Source organism: Bombus vancouverensis, chromosome 15 (genome assembly GCF_051014615.1).
Source record: "Bombus vancouverensis nearcticus chromosome 15, iyBomVanc1_principal, whole genome shotgun sequence".
Lineage (NCBI taxonomy): Eukaryota > Metazoa > Arthropoda > Insecta > Hymenoptera > Apidae > Bombus > Bombus vancouverensis.
The window spans coordinates 9,086,900-9,112,798 of record NC_134925.1 but is presented as its reverse complement, the minus strand read 5'-3'; the positions used below and the strand labels follow the sequence as shown (position 1 = coordinate 9,112,798).

At 39.7% G+C, this 25,899-nt stretch overlaps 1 protein-coding gene and 1 long non-coding RNA gene across 2 annotated transcripts in view; one reads left to right on the top strand and one right to left on the bottom strand.

Annotated features, from left to right (window-relative positions):
- Positions 1-25,899, top strand: part of cpx (synaptic transmission protein complexin) — a 326,307-nt gene that overhangs the window by 131,951 nt on the left and 168,457 nt on the right. The window lies entirely within an intron of this gene.
- LOC117166247 (uncharacterized) overlaps positions 23,709-25,899 on the bottom strand; it is a 185,653-nt gene continuing 183,462 nt past the window's right edge. Inside the window, exon 4 of the long non-coding RNA XR_013060254.1 lies at positions 23,709-23,903. This is a non-coding gene — a long non-coding RNA (uncharacterized LOC117166247). The remainder of the gene's footprint in view (positions 23,904-25,899) is intronic.

Genomic DNA, 25,899 nt, shown 5'->3' with positions numbered 1-25,899 from the left:
AATGAATATTCTTTTATCTTCTATCTCAAATACACCCGGCAATTTAATTTTCTTCGTTTTCACTGCCTTTTCTTTGTTCATTTCTCAACACAAATATATTCTCCAAACGAATATTCTTTATTTTCACCTCTCTTGGCTCTCGGCTCGGTTAGTTTATACTTTGAGATATAAAATCCGATAACAAGAACCGTCGATGCCTTTCGACATTAAAAACTCTCTCGAGGTAAAGCGATATTTAGAATACTTTCCAATTTCGATAAATAGCAATAATTCTTCAAAAGTATATAAATAGTTCATCTCGATACCATTGACAGGTTCACTCTGAATGAATCACGGTTCTTAACCGTTTCCCTAGCAATTATCACAGTTTGTCCGTCACGGTGTAAAGCAAAGCGGAGTGAAGAGGAACAGAGACGGAAGTTCCAAGTGCCGGAAACCCCCAGTGGTTTGTTCGGGGGTGCGACGGGGTTTAACGGGAAATGCGGTGGGAAACTTTTGCCAAGCTTCAAAGAGTGGATGAATCGAATGGCAATTAGTTTGGAGATGACCTGAATGCAAGATAGGACATTGGGCTGAGAACATATATAGGGTGAGCCAAGAAGGAAGAGGAGGAGAAATGATAGAAGAGTCAAATGGGGGAAAAAAGTGTTAGAAGAAGCGTTAGAATAAAGGATCTTTTCGAGGAAGAAGATCATCGAGTGGATAAGGAGGGAAAAAATTGATAGAAGGGCGTTGAATAAAAAGCTGTTATACGATGTGTAAGAAAAAGGGGTGATAGGGGAAAAGAGATTAAGCAGAGAGGGTGACAGAAAGAACAGGGGTGTACGAATTAGACTGAGTATCAGGGAAAGTGTGAACAATAACGACGAACATCAGTGCGTCGCAATTTCGAATATTAATCTTCTATAAGGTTTCAGATTTCATCAATATAATAGTGACAGTCGTGCCTTATTACAGCGCCAATGAGATTTCAAAATGTTTTATAAAACACGTACGATATGCATATAAAAGTCTTCAAACTGATTTCTCAATTTCGTTAAATACAATTGATATTCAATTTTCTAGAAACGAATACTTCCCAAAAGTTCACTCAACGCATAAAGAAGACATAAAAGTGGTGAATTCTAAGATAAATTGTGATAGAAAATGGAACGAATATAACAGTAAATTCTAAGGTAAATTGTGATACACAATGTAAAATTCTAGGTTAAATTATGGTAAAATGTCATATGATAAATAATGGTAAACCGCGAGATAAAATTAAAAACCTGTGTTCGTAACATCATCACTTTCCTGTACTTTCCAATTTGTGGAATTGATTAATGTGGCTTTTAACCGGCTCATATATAAATTCCTCTGCTGGCCTCCTTTCCCAGCACCCCTCCTCCTGTGCTCCGGAGCATCCAAACTGCTGCAGGTTTTTCCTCGGTCAGCCGGTTAATTGAAATCCCGTGGATCGATCGACCGCGACCTACGCTGCTGTGCGGTTGCTTGTTGGAAGTCGACCGAATGGCTTTGGTCTTCGACGTTCAGAGGTGATGTAGCTTCCCCTCAAATTCTCTATGCATTCCTCGAGATGCATTTTCTGTCTTGGAACACACAGGGCTGGGGTCAAAATGACTTCGCACGATAAACAGATGTCAGAGGGTGAAATGGGGCGAAACGATGAGTTTACTGGAAATATGGTGGATCGTGTTACTTTCTAGGACGCGCAGGATATCTGTCACCAGAAAATTCGGCGTTTCCTCGGGAAATCTCCCTATTTCACGGTACTCGTTGTCTTCATAGATTCGACCGGATTCGCGGTTCGAAGGAGCGCAATAATCCCATTCGCGGCGGATTTATCTGCGTGGAGCGATTCCACTTGAAATCGTTGATATTCCCAACTGCGAACACCTATCGGCTTTTAACCTCGATTTATGTCGAATTGCTATGAAGAGAATAGATTGGCACGAAGAGCATCAAGATTTCCCTCTTGCACGATTCAATTAATAGCTACTCTTAACGCTGCACGCGAATTTCGTATATTTTGTCCTGAGAGCTGCAATAGATCGAAATATACTCGCGCTATATCGTCACGTTTCATTTTTGCGAAATATTATTATCGTCATATTTGTGCATTTTTTTCCAACGAATTCTCCAGTGGCTGTAAAAAATATTTATACATCGCCGTATTTATTATTACACTGATACATTAGTTAATTAGACTTGACTATAATAAATCTCGTAGCATTTATAGTATTTTCAGGCGATTAGAAAAATTTGGCGCTATGGAAGTGAAATATAGAACTTTTCTTTTTGTTTTTATTAAGTTTCATTGGATAATAAAGACATACACGAATCCCTTTTTTGTGACCACCGTAAATCGCTCATATTGTTGAAAATTTATCTTTCTTTACTGGTTCTGAAAAATTTCGTGATATATGGCTCACCTATGACCACCGTGTGGCAGGCAACGTATTCATTTTAATTTTTGCTTGTACGGCAACCAACACGACGGCATGGAAAGCTGAAAATCGTTGGTTTGATATTGTAATGCTAAGTGGACAACGGTTGTGAATATCTCGAATCTAGTTTAATGGTGTTTATACGTTATGCTGTTAGATAAGTAACAACCTTTACGCCGCTCTTTCGAGAAAACTTTCGAAATAGCCGAGCGCTCTAATTTTCGAATTTTCAGCGCGAATAGAGAGACTCATCGAAAGAAGTTTGTTATGTTTGGGATTGAAGAAACTTCGCCACGATGCTCACCGTAATCCCCTCGCAAATCCTTTGAGCGCTATTAGCGACTTCGTTGCCGGACCTAACTTCCGCCGGGTTTTCTCCTATATACGAACGCAAATATTATTTAATCCTTTACGCTCGTCCTGCTCTTGAACCATGCTTTCGGTATATTCCATGCTTGAGAAACCTCGCGACTTCTGCCTACGAAGGCGCGCATATTATCGACCTAAACTACTGCTCGAACGTGTCTGGATACTTTGTTTATTTTTGACAAGCAGAATTTTAATTTCTAAATTACAAACGAATCGAACTGTAACGATTTCATGTTACATTATCGATTACCGTGATAGTTACGTATAGTGGTATATTATAACTCGATTAAATTGACTTTTGAATGTATGCAATGGTGAAATTGCCATTCGTAATTGACTAAATCTTATTGTGGAATTATTCTATTGCTTGACTCTTCACCTTCAGGTTCTTTAATCTTTGAGTCATAAATAGAACGTACTTTTATTAATAGGAATAAGGAAATGGAACTTACATAAAGATTTATTTCTTCTATTGAAGAAAGTAAGAATTACTTCGCTTTGAGCATTTTTTATATTCTCGCATACTCTACAAATCCTTAAATCTTCCGTATGCAAATAAAAATCTGATTATGAGATAAATTAAGAACAGCCTTCTAAACTGATAGGAACACTTTTGATGTTAATACGATCGGTCGATGGTTAAATAACAAATGTATTAACATTATAGTCTGATGATTTCATAACAACATAGTAAGTGTTGTATCCCATTACTAATCTATGCTTAATTCGTATATGTAGTTTAATAAAATTTACATACCGTTATTATAGACCGATTAAAGTATTCGTATATAATCTATTTCGGTTTTCAGTTATTTGGAAGTTGTTGACGAAGCCACAAAGAAAACAGAGAGAATAAAATAAGCCTAGAAAACGGAGCCAGCCCATAGCCAGGAATAGAATATTAACGCAACCGATAAACCATCGATAATGATGACCGTTGCGCACATTCGTTTTGAATCGAAACAATTCACTGGCATTTGCATACCATTTGCGTGATTTATAATACTAGAGATAATTATCTTCGTATCCAGCCACCATAAATACCGCTCATGTGCATATTGCCACTCCTCTTCTCTATGGCCTCTTATGCCAATCGTTCTGCTGTTTGTTCACAGTATCTCTTCGTTGGTTGTATTAATTTTCGCCTTTCCATGTTTCATTACCTTGTACCCTTACTTTTTAAACATAACTTTTCCTCGTGTCTTTGAATATTTCAAAAATATCTATCGTCGTGACATTATGTGATATTCAAGATGTTAGTTTATGTTCAAGATGTTCCCTTAACATACAGTTAAAGATTTGGCATACTTGATACAAATACAAGGAACGTCCACTATACGCTGTAACAAAACACAGATGAAAATAATTAATATTTTGTTAATCACTACATCTTGTGACATTTCTTGTTCTCTTCCCATATTCTTCATATAAAATTGTATATATAAAATATACAAATTAGCGTGTTTCTTCAGTTCGCCCCATGAAGATATAATTTTACCACAAAAATTGGCAATTTAACTATAATGTAATATATTTGAATTTATTGCAGTCCCAAAGGCAAAGTAAATAAAATTCACGTGTCAGTCGATATGTTAAGGGAAGATGAGCGACGATCTTAAGTCACCGATGAGTCGATAGCAAGAAGAAAACTAATTAACGAGCCGATTGTCGCGCGTTCCACTTGGCCAGGCTGCACGTCGTTGCATCAATTATCTCGCCGTATCCGGGATCGCATCTGGGCCGATGGGCAGGGTTTGAACTATGGCGGCTCCAGGCTGCGGTTGGAACTAGCCAGAGCGTAGCTGCGATGCTGGTCGACCAACGTGTTCCGCGTGTTTCGTGGGAAACGCGGTAGAATGATCGTCGTGCGATTTAAACCAACTCCCACGTGAACTCTATTTACGATGCGACCAGTCCACTTTTTTCCCAGAGTTTTCCTACGGCCGAACAAAGGCCAGAAAACAAAAGACTACGAGCCGACCAACAAACTTTTCCGCGACTTATACCGCCCCCATTTTAAACTATTTTCCAACGTTGTCGTTCTCTTCTGTGCCCCTCGGTTCTTCTTCGGCGATCGATGAAGAACAAGAGAATAGAAATGACTCGCAGTGAATTGAATTTTAATTGCTCGAGCGATTGTACGAAGATTGAAAATCGATGCGAACCTTGTAGGATGTACATTAATTAATGAAAGCTTTGTATGTAGTGCAAATTCGTGCGATAAGTTCGATACATGGTTGTAGACTAGGTTCGTGTCTGTGTTTCTATACCCTTCGAAAATATTTTACGAACACAGAACGATAAGCTCGCGAAATGACTCATTTTATACGATATAGCTTAGTTTAGTGAGGACAGGATGAAATTTTAAATAAACGAATGGCGAACATTTTTATTTCCACGTGAAGCGATCCAACGCAACCGTTCCAAGTCATAGCATATTTCTAGCGCAGTTAAAAAATAATACGAAAAGAAGAAACACATAAAAGATTTGTCGTAAAAAGATTTGACAAAGAATTGTCGTATCTCTATCTTCTTTTTCTTGTAAGTCTAATGATACACGCGCAATGTGCATTGTTTCCTTAAATAAAAATGCATTTCTTCCTTCACAGATCGAATCCAACCTCGAAATCTCGTGAATGTAAAAAGGTATCGAGACAAAGTGGTAGAAACTGAATAGCACGTCAGATATCGTAAATAAAATTCATCTTTGGGTGTTTCGTGTTATACGCAAATTTTCTATAAAAGAAATACGTTTGTCCTTCATAGAAATTATTGCCTGCTGTCCTCGCGCGAACCATAAAATCCTATGTTATGACGTGTTCTGTTAAGAAACCGTGAATGAGCTTATTGGATAAACCGAAGCAAATGAAGGATGCTGCACGCGTTTAGTATGTGTTGTACGTTCAGTATGATTCGCCGCTTCCACTTTTTAGTCAGAGAATCGGCTGAACGGGACACGCGAGTGGACACGCGGGCTGCGGGTATCGTACATCGTTTTCGAAAGTGCATTCGTGTCAGCGCCAGGGAGACAGCTGCGCCGTGATGGCTCGTTGAAATGACTAGACCGGCCCTCGAATAAATCACGAGGCGCATAATTAATTGGGACGATTGTTTGTCGCGCGGTGATATCGATGAACAGGCTGAATCGTCGGCACGCGCTTAGTCTCGCGTCGATATCCCATTCTCGATATACGACCTTCGTTCTCGCGCTCCAACGCATTTCCAATTTCTCGATTCACCGATAGAGGAACGTACCTTCCCCTGTCTTCCTTGTAAACATTTTCTGGCCGAATCAAGCCTTCTTTTTACAGTAAAATCTCGTTTACCCGCGTTTCTCTACGAAGAGGCAAATTGGTTGTAAAGTAACTTGAGAAAAAAATTAAGCAGATCGGTGCAATTGAACTACGAATCTTCGAGCAATTTCACATTTCTATTGATATAACCGAGACGATGAAACCCACGCAAGGATTTATTTCACCCATTAAATATCGTAACGCGTAACTCACTTCGAATATTTTTCAGAGTTTTGCCTTTTATAGTTACAATGTGCATTTTGTGTATTTCTAAATCTCAACATGTTCAACTTATCTTACTTTCAATTTTGAGCGAGTTACAGTCTGTGTATCGTTATGCACTTCAGAATTGAAACTGTCTGAACGTTTAAATCATTTGACGAAGCAGCTTCGCGTGTCCTTCTGCGAAAAAATTCGCCGAATCTCTCGTCAAGAGTTTAAACGATAGAAATCACCGACGAAGCATGAGAGGGATTATGTTCATAAATATCGCTGTATGTATATACGTAGGGTAGATCGACAGTTGCATCGCGGTTAAACAGTGGTCGGTTCGCGTACGCGTAACCAACACTTCGGTTCCGTTTGTTTTATATTTGCTCGATGATTTACCGATGCCAGTGAGTGACGTTTAATTATTCCGGCTCGTTTTGCGCACCCGTCACAGGTTAATTTAATAACTTGCCCGCGGATCGTTCGCGCTCAGCGTCACGCGCCGCATCGAAACGCATTGACCAACCTCTCGAAACTAATTTTCGAATTGGCCTCGGTGCTCGGGACGATATGGTTTTTATTCGAGTAATTAAACGAGGTGCGGTTTCCATAAAAAGTAAACACAGTCACGGGAGCCAGTCTTATTCGTGGGGAAACTTGTTTGTACGAATAGGGCACAGTATAAGACAGGTATTCCGCCTCTTCTTATTAATCTAATTCTTATTAGTCTCGTTTGCTCAATTATTTGCCAGCTAATGGATATTAGTAAATAAACAAGTTGCAGATTACGAATTATAAACTTGTCTTTTACAATTTCACGATTTTAAGAGCTACAGAATGATTAACGTTCTTGTGATTGATTTCTTTTGAAAGATAATAAAAATGCAGATAAGATCTGTACACTACGAATTTTACTTTTATTATTAACTCTTGTACTAAAACTTTGTCATCATATTCATAAGAGTCATCTACTCTGTAACAGTATAGTTACATCATAAATATTTATTTATTGCTTCGAGCAAATATAAATCCACTTTGTAAAATTATGTCCTCTTTTCATTTTTTTGTCACTTATCGTTGATCATATAAGAAAATACTGAAAGATACTTCTGATTTCTAGTTCGCCATTAATTTGTATATTTTAACATTCGCGTATATTTCATACAAAATGATCAAACGTGTACTTGAACGACAGTGTACGTTCTCGCCAACAGGTACATCCGTTGTTCCTCGAGCTTGGACTCCAACATGACTATTCGCGGCGAGGAGTTATTTTTCTCGCGCGAGAACCTTGCTACTACGAGAGCGTGCAAGAGACGACGAGAAGTTGGAGGCAGGGTGAAATAATTCTTGGGGTCGCGCATTGTGCACCCGTGACCCTTATCTCGAGATTGTGCCGCGTTAAATAAGAACAAAAGCTGTGCTTTTGTGTCTGGACCGCTTTATGCCAGCACGCCGTTCTCCGAGAGTTCTGAATTAATCACGCGGATACTCCATTTACGTGGTTCTTCGTCGCCAAGAATTCACGACGATGCTTCGATAGGACAGCGCCCCGATCCTTGTTTCTTTCTCTTACTCTCGTTTCTCTTTGGGTAATTAGACGAGTTTGCGTTCAATTACGACTGTCGCGACAAAACGAACGTTGCCTTTGCCCGCCCGATCGTTTGCTTGGCAATTAGACGCCGCTTGTTATCGCTCGCAACTTCTTAATTCGTTCCTCCGTTTGTTCAATGCGAGCTTCTCCTTTTGAATTTGTTGTACGGTGATGTATCAGATGGAACGTCGTTGCGTAGTAATTCGCGAACAATAATTACGCTTAATTAGTACGTAGTACATTTATCTACGCAATTTTACTTCTCAAATCAAATATATCAAACGGAACATATGAAGATACGTCAACTCGAATATTTCGAAGATTCTTTCCGATATGTCGCCTGTCGCGGCTTTTAACTCCAAAGAAACGAACCGACTAAATTTCGCCGGCAAAAAAGGAGCGAAACACGCTTTTATCTGACTACTTTAAATAGGAGCGCAGACACTTAAAGGTACACTAACATATCGGTAGAGTACGATATGGGATCTAAGTTGCGACGTGTTTTCATGTTAGGATTTGAATGAAGTTGAAGCGAAGCACGGAAGTTCGTGTGTAAAGTTTGACGCTATAAACTTCCGTATAACTTCACCGAAGGAGGACCATTTCATTTGATCAATTATCGATAGAGACGCGTTTTCTCTGATATTTTGATAGAAAACACACGATGCGCTGAAATTTGAGAAAAATAGCACCGACAATAAATATAATACACCCGTGGTTTAGTTAGCTAATGACTTTGTCGAAAGATCAAGCGACTTATTCGTCTGTTGGTCGATGGGATCAAGCCTTGGACAGTTGAGGTCAGATTTTGGATAACACGGCGAATTTACAGGACGTCTTCTTCAAACAGCGAATCATCCATCTTTGCAGGACAAAGTTGTGCACGGAGACTGGCGGCTTTTTAGGCCGGCCTGATATTTCGAGGCCGAGTTTTCGCGGCTGGACGCGCACGAACATATCGATCGTGCTTTAGACGTGGCACGGATAAAATGTAGGGTCGTTGTAAGGTGGTGCACGGTCTAAAAATAAGTAACCAACCGTTGCCACCGTGGAGGCGGCGAACGAAAAACCGCGGCCGTTTTGCGTATTTCGCGCGAACAATTACGTGCCGCTGAATAAAAGCGCAGCTTTCTCGTAAAAATCCTCTTGTATAATTCTCCGGCACACGCTTACCGCGCGTTTCTCGAATTCTTGCTTTTCACGCGGCAGAGTTACGTCTCTTTTCCTTCCTTTTACAGCTTTCTGCAAGATCCTCTCGTCGTTCCCCAGCCACGTTAAAAGTTATGCAACGCGACGACTGCGTTCGGTTCGTACAGTAACTCACAGATGATCGTGAAAATTATGCTTGTCGCCGAAAAATATATTATCACTCATAGGTATATGGTATATAATATATATATCGGAGATGAAAGAACATCGGGGTTGGAATTTTGGAATTTTTGGGAAAATCCCCAATACTTTAGTCTAGACTTTTTATTATAACTGTGCTTAAATAATAAAACTTAGTAGTAGTTGTTTATAATTTAATCCGATTATGTTTGCCCGAGATTTATGACAGTGTCAATTGGGCTCGAAGTGACACATCTGGTCGCTAAACGTAGCCGCGGTCACGGGATGGACGTTTTTACCTAACAGAGGTATGACATAGTTGTATAGCTCTCCTTAAAAATATAGTTGACCCAAGGGGGCAACTTCCCAGTTCCACTTAGACTTTTGACAAGTAAGCGCATTTGCTATCCTGTTGACGGTGTATTCGTTATTGAACCTAAGATTATTGTCATTAGCATCTCGAGTATCTAATCGTCACGGTTAATTGTCAAATTCTGTATTAGTCATATAATCACCTTGTGGATTTATTATTATATTCATTTAGGGACTACGTAATCATTGTTATTATGATATAAATCTTTAGTAAAAACTTATTATCGTGTAGTGAAGTTGTTTATTGCTAGTGAACTTTATTCTTTAATAATCATATTTGTACCATTAACTATCATCTGTATTGTATAATGAAAAAATGGCTAATCCAAATGAAGGTTCGTTAAACGCCCCTAAATCCAATGCCAACTCGACATATATATATGCATTTCCTCATAAGTTCTATGGCGCGTGCAGAATTCTATAAGTATCAAGACACGGAGGAAATCAAGGCATTCTTGATGAATCGTTAGATTTATTAAACTTATTAAGAATTGTTATTTCATCTGGAACCTTAAACTGCAAAGAACTCGTATGTTCAATATCGTAATAGGAAGCTCGCTAATTGTATGCGTGTACGTATGTAGTAAAATTTAATATGTTCTTTGATTGTACACGCTGCATCTCTCTATCGTCGGTTTAGTCAATTTCTATTTCATAGCTCTGTTATCGATTATATCTTTTGTATCGTATAATCTAGTACGTTTCATACGTCATTATTTTATCAGCCGCAGCGTTATGAGTCATTTAATGCATCTTAAATGTTTTCAAAGGGAGATTTAGATCAGATAAAATTGTACACGAGCCAACATATAATTGTTCATTCGCTACTTCCCATTAACACTCTTCCAAACAGTTTACACGATCTTTTACCACGTATTTCGATTCGTTGTAGCTGTAACGATTATAAAGAAAAAAATAATTGGAAATTATTTGACTGTAAATTGGGCGAGTTGGTTAAACGAACAAATTTAGTTGGTTTCCGTCAAAAATCGATAAATTAGAATCGGCGCTGAGTTGGACGAGCCGCTAAAATTGACGGCGGATTAGCGTAATTCGAAATCGACACTGGCGGAAATTATTAATTAATAATATATATACCGACAGTGATCTGTCTTCGTAGCCGGTAATCTATCTGAAATTAATTGAACGCCGATAATTAACGGGACTACCGGTTCAAAGCTCGAAAATAATATCCGCGTTGCAACTCGTCAACTCGATAATAACACATCCCGTTCGATTTCCTTTCTTTCGTTTCGATTTGTCCGTTTAATCGATAAGCATATCTTCATTTTCGTCACTTTCTATTAAAACCATTTTTAATGCAAACACAAGATGCAAAGCACTTTGTACCATTTTTTTGTACGATCAGCGAATATGCGTCACATGAAGTATAAATGATTTATTTGAAATCTTGTCAATGGTATAATATAAAAGTAAACACGCGATTAGCTAAAACGCCAAAATTATTTCGAAATATTATTGGTGGAATCGATCACGATAGTCTCTCTGTCAATTTGGAAGAACCCGATGTTGAACAACTCGATAATCCGAGAATAATAAACTCACTAAATGATAACACTTGCACCAACTACCAACTTGTACTACTACTCGCAACGCTATATTTTATCATGTCATAATATTCTATGACAGCTTTCGCAATGAACAAAATTATCCTGAATCTTACTATCTCAATTTTTTTCTCACTAAATTACATTTCGTCAGAGATAAACAAGTTTTAACAACACATACTTTTAAGCGCCACAGTGTACGTCACGTTTCGAGGGTGAAATTCCAATTGTCTCGAATTTCTTCCACTCGCGACTTGATCAAACGCCATCGACGAAAGCTGCGGAGAGCCTCTTGAGTTTTCGGTCCTTCGTGGAATTCTTTCGAAAGGGAATTTCATCCGGGAATGGAGCTTAGAAATTGTCCTTTTTAAATCTACCTACCAACGAGAGACTCTCGAAAAGCATATCCCTTTACGTTCGCGGGGAATTTTTTCGCCGTTTCGTAAATGCGGCTCGTTTATCTTGCGACTTTAATTTCGGCGAAACGCGACACAACCACCGCGGATATTGCTGCCGCCAAGACGAAAGGGGAGAATAAAACGGAACGGTTTCCATTTATAAAATCCGCGTGACGTTTTCGAGCGATCGGTCTCACCGGGACCTGCACAAACTGAATTTCTCCTGATTCAAGAAACTTCAGCTCCCAGGAATTCGTACGATACAAACAATGACTGAAAATCGCAGTAGTATAGATCAAGATTTTTCCAACTTGAACTTAGTATCCACATCGAATGTATTTCGATTATTTATGATAGGATTATCAAATGATATTAAACAGCATTTTTTGATTTTTTATTCTTATCGATTGTATCATATTCGATGAAATAAATCGTTTCTCAGTTGGAAAATTGACAAGATTAAGTAAATTTCGGAAATCCTGAATTGAATGTAGTCAGGTCTTTCAATCATTGACAATAATAATAATCATAAACCTAAAATTTTCTTCGTAGGAATTCCTTCATTCTCAGGAGTTGTATTACATTCCATAAAATAATTTTTTCAGTTGATAAATTAACAAGAAATTGTTATTAAAATAAGTGATAGATAATATTGAAGAAAATGGTCGCAAACATCTGTTACATTCATAAAGTGAATGAAGCGTAGAGTCATACAACTTCATGACTAGAATGACGAGGTAACTAGGTCGAGACGCTACAACTTTAAATGTTTCGCAAAATTATGTTTTAACATAACGCGTTACGTATTTCCCTCTCATCGACGCTTCGCCTATTTTCACCGGTGCCTTTATCGTCGCGGAACGGAATTGTTGGTTTCCAAACAATTAAAATTCGATAGTTACCGAACAGATAAATCGAGAAGCTTTCGTCCAACAACTAAAATTTATTTCTACCTTAGAAAACAGCATCGTACACGGTTTAACAAATAGATAGGCTTTGCGTTGCTTTTCTCTTAAACGAGTCGATCGAAAGGCACGATGGTGAGAGAAACGGCTGGATATTTCCGTAGAACAGACGAGGTCGGGCCTTGCGTTATAGGGAAGCCGTGTTTCGCGATATTTAATTAAATCCCCGGATCGTGGGTAGAAAGTTCTGTCGATAGTTGGAAACAGTTAGCAACCGCGTTTACTGTTCGACCATCGGACATTTCGCGGACACGGACAATCCACGTGGCTGTTTCCCAGTGTCGGAAGGCCGCAATGTTCCGCGAACCAATTCCATTGGCCGATACTATTAACCGATTGATTTTCCTGGCCGCGTTCGTGCCAATGGAAAATTGATGTTTCCTCGAGACCGCGACCTCTCGTCGCGACATCTTCACGAGAACTCGATCCGAAGAAAAGAGGAAACACGCTTTATCATAGGCACGTTGCACAACAGTGGCACGCGGCATTTTCCCTACCATTGCAATTGGATGCTGCTTTGTAAAGCTTTTTATTCAAAATTCTACCTGTTATCGGTAGACTACGAATGTTCGTTTCAATTCAGATTTTTTAGGTGCAAATAAAGCAATGGAGTATTAATAGTCGTCCTCCAGATATTATATTTTTATTTAGGTGAATTTTATCCATTTTTGTGTATTTAAGTCTCTCGTTAATTTTAATTAACGAAATTTTATAAGCAAGTTGCTAATTTTAATGAATTATAATCACTTATTATAATTATTTTTGGTATTAGAATTAAAACAAAGATAAAACAGATGAATTTTAGAAATTACAAGCTAGTTGATGGTTCTATTCGACATGAGATTGTGAAATATACACGGTCGCCAAGAAAAGTATTGGCACACTCTTTGAAACAGAGATAATTTTCTTAAAATTAGGCCAAACAAATTGAACTTTTTTTAGAAGTTAGGAAGATTAGTTAACTAAACGATGTGTGAAACGATTTTCTGGAAGAATTACAGTTGGTAGAAATGGCGAATAAATTGTGAATTTATCTACTGAAACTTCACTCAGAGGCGTATAATCCCAAATTCGAGATCGAAAGCAGAAGCACGCCGACGTGTCCAGTTCGCGTTTGCAAACGATCGCAAAACCGAGTAAAGCCCGGAGGAATGCAGGTTGGTCGACTCCGTTATCCCAGCGTGGATATCTCCGGTTATATTTCAAGTCAGTTCCACGCTGACACTCTGTCGTGTCCTCGATTTCTCTTCCTCCCTCCATCTCTACAAATCCTTTTCCTCGGCATTGTCCGCAAAACCAACGAAATCGGGAAGCCCGGATCGCCCCAAAAACGTATTCGTCGTGGTCGTTGCAGTTTCGCTTGAGTCGTTTTGCTACCAGTCGGAATCCAGTAGCTTTTCTTCTGCGTTCTCAGCATTTGGCAACGGGTCTTAGAAGAATTTTAATCGTCGGGACAAGCGGGACGGGGGATCGTCAGTTTAGACGTTTCCGACGTTCCTTGGGCGAAATATTCGTTTAGTTTTCACGTTTGTTTCCGAAACGGAAAAGAAAACTGCGTCGCGCAGTGAGACACTTGAACGAGGATTCGAGGCAAAGATAAAAAAATGCATATAACGCGCAGTTTTCCTGGAACACTTGATATCAGGCGACCCGACGCGAGTAAAGGTCTGTTTATCGGATCTTTATTAATATTTTCCTTGCGTCCTGGCTCCGTTGAAATATTTATTTCTATGTTTAACCAACACGGTCACGTTTAAGTAAATGAGGATCGAAAGGATGTTTCCATCTTTTCGTAAGTGTCATATAGAAAACATTTATCTTCTCTTCCTATTATTTCGTTGGATATTGTACTGACATTTAGAAGAGAACAGAATTTTGTGTGCAATTTTCAAAATTTTCTTGGAGCGAGTGCGATCAGGAAAATTCACGATTAGGAACGAATTTCACTAAAAAAATGAAGAACATGCGGTGTAATAGTTTGTAACAGAAAAAAATTATATGGCAATGTTACATAATATCTTCTTGACACAGAAGAATCAAAATTACAGGATTGTTTGAATCGTTCTTTTTTAAATTCTTCTTTAAGGAAACAACGAATCTTTTGGATCGCCCTTTAAAGAAAGAACGAAACGTTTTAATTGGAAATTAAAATTGTACTTATCTTTGTTCAAATTTACCATATTTAATGTGTACGATTAACACTGGCTGACGAGAATTGGCAAACAAGAACGTACAACGAAGGAGCGAGCTAATTTTCAAGCGATTAGATTTCGATGTGTACAAACGATCTTTAATAATCCTCTATCGATTTTTGCGGAAATTATTGTTTACATTTATACCATTTAGTTATAGACTGATGGTATCATCGAACGATGTTTGTTTCGATTTTTGTCCACTGCATTGCCGCAGTGTGCGTCGGGTCGAATCGTTTTAAATCGAAGGAAGAATTAGAGCAGAGCATTGGTTCGATAGCCATATAAAGTTTAACGAAACGCGGACTGCGAATCGAGTTAGCAGTAACAAACGACGAGTTTTATCGAGGAATAGTTGTCTGTGAACGCGTCGCGTGATTCGTTTGCGAAATAAGTTGCACGTCGTCGACGGTGCGTGAAACTGGACGCGTTGGTCCACTTACCACCCCTTTCCTCCTCATTCGACGATGCTTTCCTTTGGAAAAAGGAATTTCACGAACGACGTTTTACTGCGCGACACGTTAAACATGAAACTTACAAACTCAAACGCATGCGACTGACGACCGATCAAAAGTATCCGAGCAAATGAACAAATGATTTTCATCTGTATAATTCCTATTTACAAATACGTTTAATGGTAAATTATAACTCGAAAACTAATTTTCGAAAGTCAGTATGCAATAATAAAGTAGCGAATTCCTGTGTTTTTATTAGGTAACCCAACAGGATAATTTATTGAATCTATCGAGATATGTGTAATTTTGTGTGCTACACTAGATTAGCCGTGTAATGGTGACACATATATAAGTATGAGTGTGTGGAAGTATGTGCGTGCACAGCGTCTCGTAAAACAGCTGAATGCAACTGTTCCGTGAGTAGTGTGGTACAGAAGATGGTGAGACAAAGATGCGTGCAAATGTGTATCGACGAAGATCTTGTAAATCACATATGAAATAAATGTGGAACTATTTTGATATCAATTCTAAGTGCAATCTAAGTGTTGCTGTACATTTATTTCGGCGACAAAGATCCACAATTCTCAACAGGATCGATAAAAGGGAAGTAAATGTTGCTTCCAATTACTAATTCCTTACTAATCTGCGTATTTTAGTAAACCTTATATAGCGTTACTCCAAATCGACCAAAGTGCGGTTTTTGAAACTGTCCGGATACAAATGCGTCGTATAATCTTTAAAAGCGCATGTGCCAATTTTCACCGTAAATAAAGTAACAATAACGAAAGTAATAGTAACAAATGAATTTAACGCGATCGTCGTCTAGGAAATCCACTCTTAGCTCGTTAACTCTGGAGACGGACACGCCCAGCTAGACAACTTTCCTGTCGGAGTCAAAGTTGGAACGAAAGCCACAGAACCTCGAAGAGCAAGTCGAAGATGAGAGACTGGAAGTCGAAACCTCGTAGGCAACTAGAGTTTCTTCGTCTGCTCGGTTCCTATGAGAATCGAGACTTCCGTAGATCACACCGATCTCCTCTATTTTTCTAGACACTAGATTTTGTAGAATAGAAGATTTCAATCTTGCGGAAAGCGGCCGATTAAACTGCCTGCACGTGCCGTTAAGTGAAACTTTCCGCGCGTATTATCGCTATATCGAATCGGCCGCGAATCGAATTACAAGTTTGCAAATCGTCGCGACAATGTATTCCGTGGAAATTGCGCTGGAAATCCTCGTTAACTAATGGCTGGATCGTTAAAATTCCTCATCGACGTCGGACTGTCGAACAGGTATCGGTGTAGCGCGATTTCGATCGAGCGGAAGTCGTAGAATCTGGATTAGCGTGGTGCATCGCAGCGCTAATCCCATTAACGATCAACCGCGGACTCGACGTTGAATCGTGCTCGCATGCTCGGTTAATTATTATTCCTCGACGTTTTTCAATTGCCACCAGGATCAACGTATCGCGTTCGCGAATTCATTGATACGCGTTCGCTCGACGATCGTTAACATCGCAACCATAAACGCGCGCTGTCTGCTCGGTAATTATAGTAACTGTTGTTACTGCAGTTATTCAGTGTGTACACGCGGTGTCGGTGGCTGTGCGTAGTCGATACTCGGCTGCATCGAGAAGTTTGATCCGGTTGCCAGCATAGTTCTGACAAGTTTCCCTCCAGTCAATAGAGGAAACGCGAGCAAGCTCGTTATGGTATTTAACGAACGAGATTCTCGATGGGCAAGTTACATTGTCGATGAGGAAAAGTTTCGCGATTGAATCCGCGAGGTATTCGAGCGATTTAATTAACAAGGAGGTCGCAATCAGACGAATAAAGGTAGAAACGTTTGATCGTATGAGACACGTAATTAAAAAATGGTTAAGCTCCACTTGGCGCGAATTATACGTTTGTATAAAATTTATAAAACTTCATGTACAGTATTTCGTGAAAGTACACTTGTCCACAGCTTTTTATGAACATACTACGTACGTTTTATGAAAAATTGTGAAATTCCCTCAGTTATGTAGAGTTATCCAACCATCATGGTTATATTGGTAAAATTTTAAACGATTCTGAAAACGTATACAGAGATTACAAGATATTTGATACAAATATGCATTTCTCTGCGATCGAAAAAGTATTTAAACAAGCAATAAGTCTCAGTATTCAGTGGAACCATCTTTAATCCTTTTTACTCGCTTATGGTGATTATTTGTAATGTATACTAATTTTTTACTAAATATAAGCTTGCAGTAAATATCTTGTAACTTCTTCAAATTTTGCCAATATAATTTTGGCAATCGTGTCTCGTTATGGTGCCAATAGTACAAATATCAAAATGTATTGTATAAGAGGCACAATATGCGCAAAAAAAAGGTTGTACGATAAATGTACAAATATTTTTGCCAGCCACTGTACCTACGTACGTCAACGTGTTTCATTCAATCATAAAAGAGGATTATAATTCTGTTAAGATATGTATGAAAGTTGTTTTCTCATCGGGACCGCTATAATCGTGGCCTCGGTAATTAAATTTGTGCGACTGTGTACCAGGTGTTAAATATAGGAAGAAAAGGAAACGATGCTGGTGGCGGTTTAACGGGAAAATGGATAGTGCGGTCGCATGCCACCAAATTGACCCGGGTTCTGTTCACGGCGAAAAAGGCGACCACTTCTCTCCGAATTTTTCATGGTGGAACATCACATAGAAAATTACACCGAATTCATAAAAATAATAGGATATATCCTAACTTCGTGTTGAATGTTGATAACTAGACTGTCGATTTTTATGCAGGTACAAAAATGCACGCAATACACGTGGTATAGAGAATTACAGGGTGTCTAGAAATATCTTACGCAGTATCAGAGCACATGAGTCTGAATGACTTTCTTCTTCCTCGGATGTAACTGATTTGAAGCACCTAATGTCAGGAACAAGACTGAGCTTTGTACGAAAGAAATTTATCCTTAAGTGTTACTGGAGTGGTGGTTAAGCGTAAGTGGGAGCGCAAAGATAGTTTGAGTTTAAACGACAATTTCAGATGCATCCACCGACGCGAATCACCAGCCATTCTGGTAATGTGAAAATTCTATTGCTTTTTTGTAGTGGAAATATAATTTTAAAAAATTTATAATCTTTCTCTTTTCGAAACAAAATCTTTCTGTTTAAAAAATGTTATTACAAAAATATGCTGACATTTCTGATAGATAGTATCATGCAAATTTTTCAATGACGATTAAGTATTTATTGTTTAAAGAATACTCGTAATCAGAAATACAAGTTTGAAGCCATCCAACGTTTGTTACGATATTTGGTACGTACGTAAAACGATTTTTACCCAAGTCCTAAGCCCTTTTCAATTACCTTCATGAAAATGTGAATCTGCATAAACATCCGCAGTCTAACGATAATTAATTCAAATTACGAATGAAACGATCGATCGATCAGAATTTCCTATTCATGCGGCGTGACGATCTAAGAGTTTGTAATACCTACATTACAAGGTATCTGTAAAATTAAGGAGTATCAAACACCTGAATACTTGTCACCGTAAAACCTGTCGCCGTAATCTTGATGAAATCAATTCGTGGAAGTTACCGATCGAGTAGATTACGTATCAACGATAGGTGACAGATCGATAGTAGCAGCTGATCGAGGCTCTTCCCTCTTCAATTTATCCCGGCATTGACTTCTTTGTCCCGACACTGTGACGCGTTCCATTGTCGATCTCTGATCGATGATCTCTTGCGGCTTCGAGGTTAACGAGGATGCGGCTTTACGCAAACGAAAATGTCGATCATCCAACGTGTGTTCTCTCTTCTCTCTCGTTATATCCGTCGTACTTGCATTTCTCTCTCGCTCTCTCTGTCCCTTCAGCATGCACACGAGCTCTCCGTCACGATTATGCTAATTGCTGCAGCTGCAATCACTCTGCGTGACAGCACTCGGTCTCTCTCTCCTTCTCTCTCTCTCTCTATCTCCCTCTTTCTCTCAGTGTGTCTGCCGATCGATCGACAAGGATCTGCAGATGCGACGCACGTTACCGGCAACGCTAATTAATCGGTCGCTGCTAATTCGGCCGGATCATTTGCATGGAGATATAATTGCAGACACGAGACCACGGGACCGCGAGGCCGCGGGACCATCCTAATAAAATATATTGCTGTTTCGGGCAAAATGTGTCCCGTACGTGCGGTATTCGCTATCGTTCGTCGATACTCCGGCGATTTTTCCTCGATATATTGCCGCGCGCTGCATCCACGATTCCTGATGGTGCGATAACGAGATTCGCGCGCGCGATTTCATCGAATGCGCGAGAACGTACCGTAGCAGTGACAAAACGGCCGACTCGGGGGAACGTTGCATCGCGTTCAGCGCGAGTGTTCGAAACGAATTAAGGAAAGGCGAAAGCAATTTCCCGGCGAACAAAACGACGCGTAATCGCGCACGATTTCTTCTCCTTAAATGATTCACCGCGGAAATCGCGTCGGCGTAGAAAGTGGATCGTTATTTCGTGCATTAACGCAATTGTCGCGATCGATGTAACTTTGCATTGTCCTGTCTAGCGATTATCACGATCGAGTCGAGGTATTAGAGGGGGAAGGTGGTTGATTATTTCTAGAACGCGAGATATCAACACGTTTTATCGATCGAGTCGTTTAGCCATTACGCGGTAAATTAAAATTCATAGAAGAATGATAATCACAGGCAGTGTTTTAAAAAAGTTCCCTTGGAATTTATAATTACTTGCGCTATCTCGTTATGGTAAATGAATTTATGGGAACAAGATTTCTTTCTTCAGACGCTGAATGCTGATTGCATAAGACGTAACAGGATAATGTAGAATTGAAAACCGAAGCAATTAAAATTAATTCATCGTACCGAAAACGATCCACATCGTAAAAAGTAAGTGGAAGAGACGAGAATGTTGGCAAAAGAGCATGATTCACCGTAGCACCGGTCTACGATATAATCTCAACTAATTTTTCCTCGCGAACCGTTTAAAATACCACCTGTGGATTTACAAACAGACTGAAGATATTCATACGTTTATGAACCCTTCAAAATGTACGGGGTGCATTTAACGCGCGGAAACATATAAAATGTCTAAATGTATAATACTCGTTATAGTATGTAACAGGTTGGAGTCGAATTATCCGTTCAAGGATACGTTAAACATATTAAGGCGTCATGTAAATATGTTTAATTCAGAACTGGTTTAGTGCACGTGCATGGTAAATTTTCAAACTCGATTTTCTCCTATTCTACATACATTTCCTTATCAAAGGAATCGTCTCGTGCCACGGCTTGTACGTGCATGTTATTCGATACTGTATAATTTATAAAAAGGGCGAAGTACTCATGGTACCAAATAGCCAAATCAGCAATGTCTGAATATTTCACGTGCCACCGTGAGGGTTAACCAGGGATTTGCTAAACGAGAACCCATTCATAATCGATGCAGCCCATCCGGCTACCTTCCATAGCATTCCCTAGCCCTTATTGCGGCCAGAAGTGTGTGCATTTGCTCGGTAAAGAAGTAGGAACCCACCTCTCCGACGATGTTCCATTCCCGATGCCTATTTACCCGGCCGAGGTATATCGCGCTCGGAACGTAATTTTCACGGTGGCGAGATATCATCCCCTTTCGCGTGCCATTCTCACCCTTCCTAGTCCCCGTCCGGCTTTCCCCTTTCGACGGACTATATTAAGGATTCCAGGAGGATGCTGCCGTATCCAGGACGACCCTCCAACCACCCTTCGTTCACCGCCGCTCATCTCAACCAACCACCACCATCGTTCTCTCGTTGTCGGATGGCTGCGGTTTACTGGAGAACCGGAGGTACAGCGCGTCGCGATGCTAAACGACCATTCAGCGTATTCAATTCCTTCTTCGTCTTCGGCGGCAGTCACAGAAAAATGCCAGTCGGTTGTGCATGACGCTTTATTAAGTTTGAAGCGGACAGACGTGAAATAGAATTGCGCGCGGACTGTGTGGCAAGGTCGTGGTTTCACGATGGAATTAAAAGGCCGTGAAACGATCCATGGAATCCAAGGAGGCCATCACGTTTAAAGAAATGGAAGACGAGTTTCGAGGACCGACTCGATTCCATTCTACTGCCGCGTTTCCGTAAATTGCCTCGCACCTGAAGATTCCCGTAGCCATCTGGTGAATACGAGAACAATCTTCGCTTCTCGATCGAAAATAATTCCAATTGTTCGCGGCTGTACTTTCGTATTTTATCTCTTATTCGTTCTATTGCCTCGTCAGTCTTCCGCATTGCTTTTAAAGTGCTGTATAAAATGGAATTCGCCGATCATTTATTTCATGTCTTCAAGCGAAGTTTCAGAAAACACCGAAAATAGCTGCTTCAACGGGGCGGTTAATTTATTCGAAAAATATTGTTTACATTGGTAAGGGTTGCCGGTGGTAAGGATCGTCGATGCTTATGTATTCATGAGAAATCTTAATATGCGAGAATTACGAAGAATTTGCATTTCTACATATTTTGTCCCGACAGTACTTGCGCTAAAGTTGCGTTTAAGTAAAGTTGCGTCTAGTCCTTAACGAGTTAATCGTTTCCTTGATACTTCAGATTAATTGCCACGTTTTATATCAAATTAGTAGATATTCCGATACTTATAAATCAATATAAGAGTTCAACTCGACGATAAGTTCTACATAACATAATAAAAAAGGAACCTAAACTCGAACCTATTAGAATTACAGATGGCTATAGTAATTTATGTTGGATTAATTTTATTTCGTATTTTACATTATTGTAATGATTTATATCAGCTTACTAGAATTTAGGATGCTCATTTTTATTTTGTATTCTACGTTCTCAATGCTACAGATTAGTGATTAAATTAAATTAGATAATCCAGCCCTAAACTATCACGGTAGCCCGATAATATCAATTAAGAATTTCCATATTTAATGAAAAATTACACGGACCGTTTGTTCAAACCCAGGATTCCTCATCGAAGGATCTTCGCAAACTGCGCAAAAGAACGGCGAAACAGAGTGAAAAGGTTCATCGACGACGACCGTCTCCGTCGCTTTTTGTTCTTCACGCGATGTTTGCGCTCTCGTAGGGCCGCGTTAAAATAAACGGCAAACTCTCGACGTGGGAGCTTCGCGCGTTTTAATTTTCCGGGTACGGTGACGAAAAGGAAAAGGAGGAAAGGGCAGGAAAGGATTCGCGGATTAGTCGCCGGTAGTTCTAATTAGAGCCGGCGGTAATGAGTTAAAAACGGACGCGAGAATCTCGAGGAAGCGGAAGAGTCGCAAGGGCCGTTGGACAAACGACAGTCTATTACGCTCGGCCGCCGGAAAGAATTACCATGTTGACGAATGGATTTCCATTTTCGAGGACCACCCTGTGCACTTTTGCAGGGCGGCGCTTTCCAGCCTTCTACGTGCTTGCGATCCTCACTGTCCGAATTGCTTTGACAATCGGCAAAGGAGAGACGTTTGTCATCCCTAGAGCTGCGATTTTCAACCTTTTCCAGCTCGTGGTGCGTATAATTGCTAAAATTCTGCGGCGAAAGATACATTGCGTTTGATTCCAGACGCGGCATTCACGCCGGACAGCTATACGCCTCCCTGGCAGTTGCTAACTGTTTCAACTTTGTTCTTTAAAAAAAGATCGTAAAGCAATCGAGTGTTCGGAAGTAGTCTGAGTATAGTCGAATACCGTTTATGGTCATACAAAATTCAACGACGCGGAATTTTTTGCGAGTACCCGCTTTATTATTTTATTGCCTGCGAACTCTGAATGCGCGCGAGCGACATTTTACCGCGCGATCCCGCTGCGATCATACGTGTCTTCCTTTGTTTTTTTATTAACAATAACAAAGACATACGTATGATCGCAGCGGGATTACGCGGCAGAATGTACAATAGCTCGTTTGCATTCAGAAATAGTCGGACACTCGGACGTGGCGCGCGGTTTTCCACTGCTTCTTTCTTCGAAACGCGCATTCTCTATCCTCCACTTCCATCTCATCAGAAATACCAGGTCAGCAAATTCGAATGTCCAGCTTCAACAACTTGCCTAACTTCAGACATGTTTTTCCACGTATGTCTCGTTGGTACAAAGGATGGAAATTCGTGATAATACGATGAAAATTCTGCTTAGAGAGCAGCGAACATTCGGTTCTTTAAAGTCCGAACTGCATCCAATAACATTAAACTTCATGAACTTCAAGCTCGGTTCACAAACTAGCGGAGGTAGGATAGTTAAGAACTAGAATGGAGTATTGTCGTTTTTATCCGACAATTTGAAGAAAAAAGGGAGCATTGACTAAATAATCAGATACACCGGTTGAAAATCGTGACTCTAAGGGACCTTAGTAGTTTGCCAAAGTATTTGGAAAATACACGTTTCGCCGTACAATAAAGCAAAAAAGACAATTTCGTTAATATGGGATTGTATAATGTGGAATAAAATATGGTTAAATTAACATCGAATGAAACGGATGGAATATTAAAAATGACCGTAAATAATGAAAAACGTTACCTGGTCGTTCTTCTTCTCTAATCTCCAATTCTCAGGAGATTAGATAATTTCTTAATAGCTTTCCTTAACTTTCCTTAAGCTTCCGTAAGAGTCCTAATATTTATGAACTGATGCACCTCAAAACTCTGGCAGTTTAATAACCATTCTTCTTGCATCCTCCGCTTACAGGCGTCGTCCCATAAATTAATCTGGAAGTAAAAAGAATTTATGAATTATGATTTGGCCGTGAAGTAGCATTCTCTGTTCCATTTGCAAACGCGACGCGCAACATGGTGACTGCTTTCTGTTTCGCGGCGTCATCGGAAGAAAACGCGAAGTTTCAAGCGGCCTGGCCGCGAGAGAAAAGAATAGCATTGTTTCTGGCCGCGGATTATGCGCCGACATTAGCATAAGACGAGACAGAATGGCGCGAACACTTAACGAGATTTTAACGACCATCCAACGCGTCGTTAATGCCTAGCTGAATCGCAATCGTCGCGGTCTCCAGCCTCGAATGTGCGGCGAAAAAATTCTTCCGGCTCTCAGTTTGCCGCGTTAACGATATTAATTATGCGTTGGACATCGTCGAACGGTCCAAGGAACGCATTAACGAAGAACTTTCCTACCGACTACCGCCGTGCTATGAAAATTAATTGACATTTTTACTCTGACTATTCTTTTCGATTTGCGTTCCGAATGCGGGAAACTTTCTGGTCACATCTTACAGTAGAGGAAAAGTAGACGGAGATTTTTTATTTTTCAATTTCCTGCGGATTCCAGAAACGATAATTGGAGGGCTCTGAAGGCAATCGGTGTAAGCCAATCGTTTTCCCATGAAAAATAATTCACGTGATGTAAATACGTCTTCGTTGTCGGAATCTTCGTTCAACGGAACAGTTTAACAATTATATTATAATAACTGAATTAGAGAACGTATTACAACGATTAAATTGTTTCGTCGGCTGGAGGTTTTGATGACGAAAGAGCGTGAATGAATTGACTGATTCACACTGATTGACTTCCGAGCCCTTCAATTAGAAATTAATTTCAAGCGACGACTACAAGAAAGTTTAAACAGTGAAACGAAGAAAACGTGGTAACTTTGCAAAACCCAATTATAATGGACGAGAGAAATGAATTTATAATAAAATTGTATGTTCTATAATGGACGAATGTTTAGAGCAGGAAAAATGTTTAATAGAAAACTCATCCTATATTTTTCTTTCCGCTACTGTACAAGGTGTTCCAGCATTGATAATGAGAAGATTACTATCCTACATTTTTTACTTATTCTTTCACGTAGAATCTGTTCTTTGTCCACTATACCATAATTATTCAAACTTCCTGTAATCTATCGGTAACCCATGAAACTCGAAACTAAGATGAATTGTTGAAAACTTGTATTTATAATAGTTTAACTTTCATCTGTTAACTCTGTGGCTGTTGGCGAATTTTTATTCTTCAACCTCTAAACTATCACGTAATTCCGACTTTCTAACATTATCCTCTCCTTTTCTTTATCTCGTTTTATTTTTCTTGAGAGAAAAGTGATACGCTACTTTTCGGTAGTTACAACTAACAAAGTTTCACCCGCGAATTCGTAAGATCGTGGTTCAGCTCTGTTCTCGAGCGAAGAAAAAAGTTTTTGTAAGTCTGTGTTATAAACGAGCGAGCAGCAAGTTCGCCTTCGTCTTTTTAATGTGCACGAAAGCGTATTCCGATTGTCGGCTGTCGACGTGGTAGTTGGCGAGACGCGGAAACGCGATAAACCTCTTGCCTGGAATGTTTCGGTAAGAGAACCTGTCGCTAGTCGCGAGAAACGAACCTGATTATTTTATTCTGACAAACGAATTTCCCGAAGTAGCCATAGGAAAAGAAAAATTTGTCGGACTCGACCTTTGGCCCACCGTTGCGTTATTAATGCATTCGACTCCGCACTGGCGAGATACTTGTCAGCCATTCCTCGAATGTTTCAGCGTTTTGTAAAACTTTCTTACCAGGGAACAATGGCTACCGCACCATCCCTATTACCTTGTATTATAAATCGTGTCCCGAGCTTTCGATCTCCCGCAACTTTTCCAAGCTTTCCGTTTCTAGCCGACTCTCGTGATTTAATTTACGTCTACTTGAAACTATCGAATATCGAAATATCATACTTTTTTAATCCTCAAATATATCATCCTTGTAAAATAAAATATCTTGAGA